Here is a 7,037-nt window from a genome sequence, read left to right on the forward strand (position 1 = left end):
TTTGCAAAACACTAAACACACTTGTAGACATTAGACACAGAAGTATAGCAGGATGTCTCTTCCTAGCAATTCCAAAGCACTGACTGTCTGTGAAACACAGCCACCAGGTGCACGAACACATGATTGCTTAATTGTAGACCCACCAATCAGGTTTAGGCACCATACAAATAGAACAGGTAAGTCTAGTATTTTTTTGTACAATTTTTTTCAGATCTTTTTTGTTTGTTTGTTGTTGTTTTTTAGCTGTCAGTGTAACTTGTACTGGATACAGTATTTCATGTGTCTGATGTTTGCTAAGCTAACAGTGTAATGCACACTAATGTAGTAGCATGAAAACAGGGATTTGTTGTGGGGATTCTCCATGTTGACATATGGACTGATCTGGGTATATGGAGAGAAAAAAAATCATATTATCCTCAATCTGTAGCATTTGTCTTGTTTAATGTTTGGTGAACTTACTGTATTGTAAATTTGTCAATTTTGTGTGTACTTCATTTATAATACTCTAATCACTGAGATGTAGAATTGCTAAAAGTGTTTTAGAATAACAACAGCAGTGTGTATCTGGTTCAAACTGAATTAAGTCATATAGGAAACGTGTGTTTCATGTGGTAATACAATTTTTTTTTTTAGAAATGAATGAATAGTTTTTGCAAGAAGGTTTCATTTTGCAAAGGGTCTGATATGTACTGCTAATTGGGTGTGTGGTTGTGCTGGTGTGCAGTGTGTAGATGTTTAGTGTTCTAAAAACTGGTCCCTGTTTTCAAAAAAGTGCTTAAGCAATGGAAAAAAACAAACAGGAACTTCAGATTATATTTTCACATTTAGACTTTAGTGAACATTTTGACAAAACATAGAAAAGAACCTTTAAACATTTTGGTAAGTTTTATATGACAGAGGCACACTTTCCACAAGATAGTTAGCTCTTAATGTTGAAAGCAGAAGTTCACTCTTACTACTACATTTTTTATTCCGTCCTCCTTTCCCTTTTCAAATCAAACATATCTGTTGCAAGCAGATTGGCTCATAAATTCAGTTTGACGTGTCACAATAGATTTATAGCCGGATGTTGCAGGGCTGGCGGGCTCCTGAACATGCACGTGCGTACTCACAAAACACACACACACTTCATGAACTCACACGCTGGCCAGTGTGCTCTGGGCCTGTATAGATTACTCTAGCCTGATTTCCTCATTCCCTGGGTGCTGTTGTGGTTGAAGATACTCAGGCAAGAGCAGCCGCTCCCTGCTGGCAGTGGTCAGGTAGGAGGGCTGGGCTGGGCTGGCAGGGCCTGATAACTACCCTACCCATCCATGGCACGGAGGAGAGGAGACAAGTGGAGGGCAGAGAAGAAGACAAATGATGAAGAGACAGGGAGAGTGAAAAACAAGGGGGTTGTGTGAAGCCATACTATGTCTGTTTTTTTCATTTTTTTGTAATTTCATTGTGAAACAATTGAACTGAGGAAAGTGGAAATATGAGCCTTGGCTGGTATGCAAAAATGGTCAATAGTTTAACATTTTGGCAAAAGCACTTAGGTTCCGAGCGTTAGATGAGAACATCAATACCACTCTTATGTCAGAGGTAGAGCCAGGTAGTGGTTAGCCAACTTAGAGAAAGACTAAAGCAGCTATACAAACAGCTTATACTGTTAAAAAGTAAAAAAAAGTGCCCTAAAACTCAAAAATGTTGGGAATAGTGTATCTTGTTGGTTTAATTGTTACAAAAACGGTGTGATTACTATGGGGTTGCCAGGCAAACAGCAGAGGCGCAGAACATAAGTACCAGACAGATGGGTAAACTCCTCCTAAACTCTGGGCTTTTTCACTGGAGACTTTTTTCATTATTATTGAATGCCACAGAAAAAACACAGGTTTGAATAATGCCTTATATTTTGGCTGATTTCCATTGAGCCGCTTCAGTTTCAGGGTCCTGGTGTTGTTCATGCTGGCTCTCTGTCACACTGCCTTGGCTTACTGGGACACTTGAATAGAAAAGATCCACCGTTAATGTTTTAACATGTTTTAAATTGCATTATTTACACCTGTCTTTGTACTCATCTTTCAGTGATTCTGTCAGGATTTACACATGTGAATGTGAAGAAAAAAAAAAGTATTGAAAACAGAGAAAACAGAACTTCCTCTGGTTTTGAGGATGAAATAAAGTGTTGAAGTTGATTTCGCTTTATTTCCTTAGCTCAGGGAGCTCAGGGAGAAGTTGTGGTATGATCAGCCTGGGCATGGGCAACATTTATACCAGCATGTATAAAAGGAGTTGCCAGTATGGTTTATCCAAAAAGTGCTTACTGTGAAAGAACGATATTGAAAAATATAGGACAAGCCTGCCTTGAACCGGCAAAATGAGACCCACAATGAGACACGCCACAAGGCCAGGCTTGTTTAGTATTACAGGTGACACATTTCAACACAGTGCAGTAGCTGATCATTCAAACATACTATTCTGTAACCCCGTAATATAGCATAGTTTTTTTTTTAATTTCTGGAATGCAAAGATCATGTAGGTTGAATGTATGTAGAAAGGTGTGTGTCAATCAGCTGGAGTCCATCCAGAGAAAGAGACAGTTTTCCGTTTGAAGACAAAGGTAAATGTGCAGCCTGCAGCCGTGTGAGGACCATAAAACATGGACAGTATAGTGACAATAGGATCCACATGGACCTGCTGACTCACAATCACACAATACACACGCATGCATATGCTCACACACAACCAGAACACACAGATTAAGCAGATAGACATGTGGAAAGAGAGACTGAGGCAGGAGAGATAGGAGGGTGAGAGAGGTAAACACATAGAGAGAGAGAGAGCGATGGGGACTGTTGGAACTGCAGCTGAGGTGATTAACTTGTGTGTAGCAGTTACAGTTTTCCCAGATTTGGCCACCATTCGTTTGGCCGTTTGGTTGTTGTTTTTCAGGACAAAAAAAATGTAAAGAGCAATGTGCATGCTGCAGATAGCCCATAACAATAACTGTAAACATTTTTTGAAAAAATAACAAAACTGGGTCAGGACAGCCAAGGCAGTGCCAACTGTGTCAAAGAGCAGCCATTTGATAAAAAAAAAAAAACTGCCCAACACGGGGATGAACAACAAAACAAGTGAGGAGATCAGCAGAGAAGAAAGCATGAAAGACAGTTAGGTTCTTTGTTTACTTACATCATAAAATATTAGACTGGATCCAAGATTACCAACATATATTTTTTACTTTTGGATGGATGATTAAAAGGAGTACCATAGCAAACAAAGTCTTCACACATGCTATGAATATCCACACAATAATCTAAAAATCTCCCACCCTTATTATGATTTTTGAACCACACAATATGATATATGGACATAGCTACATACGGCCACAAAATAGGGGCTGCAATCAAAAAAAAGTCGTTTGACTCATAGATTGTCATCATTCTGCTTACTTGATTATCAGTTTGATTGTTTGGTTTATTGATCAACTAGTCTCGCATTGGAGGCCTTTCTCCACAGCAGTGTGTCAGAGCTGGAGTCTTGTCTGGCTACACCACCTATCTATTCTGCGATAGTGGAAAAAACACGCTGGCTTGTTTATATTTTATTTAAACCAATCACAACCATCCTCGGCAGTGCTAAACACCGATAGCGAGAGGGAAGGGACATCTACAACGCGTTGGTAGTCAGGCTTTGTCCCACCAATGTACATCCCCTGAGTCGGTTTCAGCTCCACTTCAAAATGTACGTTTGACTTGGCAGACTTTGTGCTGTGAAACAAAATGTGAAACTCAACCAAAAATTGCACAAAACCAAATAGATATTAAGCTTTGAAATCATTGCTCCAAAAATACTTGCTCAGTTCTGGGCTTTAGAAGTACATACTGTAACACATATTTTGGATTAATATGCCAATATTTATTATGTGCCTACATATAATGTAGTCAAACTACACCAGATCATCTTCTTACTGTAAAATGCATCAATAATATCCAGAGCAAAACTGTTCTCCTTCTGTGTTTATATTGACAATCCAGCTAGAGCTGCCTGCCTTTTGTTTAAATTGTTTAAGTCCTGATGAGATTGCAAAAAATGTATATTTTAATCACATAATTGTTAAGATATGGAGTGGAGAAAAATGTGCTCACACTTTGTTGATAACGTTGCCTCTGATCACTTCAGAAAGCTGTTTCCTGCAGCCCATTCTAAGTTACACAGGATAGTGTGTTCACAGTGGTATGGAGGGGTGTACAACTGTTTTCATACGACAAATAGAGCCGTATGACAGAAAGACAAGAGATGATGTTGAACATCAAGACGGCGTTAGACGTTTTATTGAAGTCTAAGTAGACAAACGAAGATATATACGAAGATGTATCAACGCTGTAAATAAATGTTCCTCATTGGAGCAGGTGTTGTGAGTTAAACAGGGTTTTATATGTAACCACACAGTAACACACACACACCCACACACACACACACACACACACAACACACACCACACACACACACACACACACACACGCACACACAGACATCCCCACAGCCTTTTGGCGCTGAGTGTGTGGTCACATTTGTCACCCAGTTTCCTGACTTGCAGCCAAAGCCTTTTCCCAGCAACACCCTTTAACACACACACACACACACACACACACACGTAAAAACACACTCCAGACACATCCACTTAGACCTAATTTTGTCAACTTTCACATGGGCTCTGTCTAGGTTTTCCTAATTACACGCACCAAAAGAGAAACATGGATGAAGTTCATTTCTCAAAAGCTGTGGATTCATGCTGCTATGAATCCAAAACAAGTCTGAGAATTTCTGTACTGTGTATTCGCCCTTATGTGTGTCAGGGTGTGTGTGTGTGTGTGTGTGTGTGGGGTGGGTGGGTGTTGGTGTGGGTGTTTGGTGCTTGTGTTTGTGTGTCTATTTGGGATCTTTTGGATTGTGGCGTGGGGGGAGGGCAGGGGGTCATGTTGCTTGAGAACTTGTGCTCACATACAGCCACAAGTAACCACCCACCCAAACACACACACGCACACACACACAACGCAGAATGACATGTTTTCTGTTTTCCCGCTCAGACTTGGTCCAGCTTCCCCATTCACCTGGGTAAATAGAGCAGAAGGAAGGGCCTTTCAATGTATCTCACCACACACGCACACACACACACACACACGCACACACGCGCACACACACACACACGTGCACGCACGCACACAGAAAATGGAGTTGTTATTCAACATAACCCCACACTACCCTGCCGTACCACAACTACACACAAACATTCACATTTCAATTCTTAATTTCATTTCAATTCTTCTATAACATCCACCAACACATACACATATATCTGTCCGTCTCCTCTCCTAACCTCTCCTAACCTCTCCTAACCTCTCCTCTCCTCTCCTCTCCTCTCCTCTCCTCTCTCTCCTTCCTCTCCTCTCCTCCCCGTCTACTCCATTGTTGTCTCTGTGATTCGACAAGTCGATTCACATGGCATGATCACGCCTGGGTGCCCCGATTTAGGACACTTGTCACCGGGGTCCCCCAGCAGACGATAAATCTGCCCTCGATCTGCCCTCCGTCCCTCCAAAACACACTCACACACCCTTTCAGATACACCCCCTACTGCCCTTGAACTCATTTGGAGGGTGGATGTGGTTGGAGGTAATGGAGTGAAAGTTGTGTGTGTGGTGTGTGTGTATGTGAGCAAGCAGGAGTGGGCATAATTGCACCAATGAGATAACAATACTCCGACCTCAGGCTTGTTTGTGGTCTGCAGTCCAAAACATAGCCAGGCTGAAAAGGCAAATGCACACAGACACAGACACACACACACACACACACACACACACACACACACACACAGGCACACACCCGTTCTCTTTGTATGCATGACACCTGTTATGAAATAAACTGGCGAACAGAGCGATGACTGTCACGTCCTGACATCATTAGTTCCAAGTTAGACAGCTAAAGCGAGCAAATGTTCCTCTGTACAGTTTATCTTTTCTGTGTGTGTGTGTGTGTGTGTGTGTGTGTGTGTGTTGGAGAGGACATATGGGAGGAAAGTGCATGATGAGGGAGGCAGAACAAAAAAACAACAGTACAGCTGGCATTGAATGCATCATGCAGCTTTATAGGACATTAGTGAAGTGTTCTGGAAAATGGTCATTTTTAAACGTGCAACAAATTTGGATGAGAAATACAGACTTGGTGTGCAAAGGTCAGGAGTAGACTTTGTACAAAATAAGTAGTATTGACCACACATTCGAATACATGCACGTACACACAGCAACAACTCCTGACTCACTTCACATCAAAACTCTTCTGTGGAAGTTCACAGGAAGAGTAGCAAGTGCTGACAAAGTACACACTAACCCAAATTTCTCTGAGTGTGTGTGTGTTTGTGCATGTGTGAGTGTGTAGTGTCAGCGTGTGTGCATGTGTGTGAGTGTGCATGCTCAGTTTGTACAAATTATTATGTGCCAGCAATGCTCTTTTTTAGCATTTAGTGTTAGCAAAAGTTGAAAAGGCCCGTCACTTTGACAAAAGAGGCACAAATACAAACAAAAGAAGTGGAAGTTCTAAGAAAACCAAAAAGTGTATGAGAGGATGGTTGTCTCCAACTGGGAGTTTTTTTTCACACTAAAACATTTCCTGAAATAGACATTGCAGTATCAAAATGACTTCATCTGATGCATTATCTGCTGAATGGGCTGTACATTGGTCTCTGATGGCTGCAGAGAAATGACGTTATCAATGGCGGGAAATTTTGAACAAACAGTTCTATGTGTGAGTTTGTGTGTGGGTGTGTGTGTGTGTATGTCTGTGTATTCTTGTTTGATAAATGTACTAAGAGATGCAGATGGCAGGTTTTGAGACACCTGTCCCCCTAAAGATAAGAGAAAGAGATACCAGAGAGCTGGCAGTGTTTCAGAGGTCTTATCTGAGCTGATGCAACATGGTGCTGACACACACATGTAAACACACACTGCTAAAAAGATCATGCAAAAGGGGACTATCTATCTATCTATCTATCTATC

Source organism: Etheostoma spectabile, chromosome 18 (genome assembly GCF_008692095.1).
Source record: "Etheostoma spectabile isolate EspeVRDwgs_2016 chromosome 18, UIUC_Espe_1.0, whole genome shotgun sequence".
Classification (NCBI taxonomy): Eukaryota; Metazoa; Chordata; class Actinopteri; order Perciformes; family Percidae; genus Etheostoma; species Etheostoma spectabile.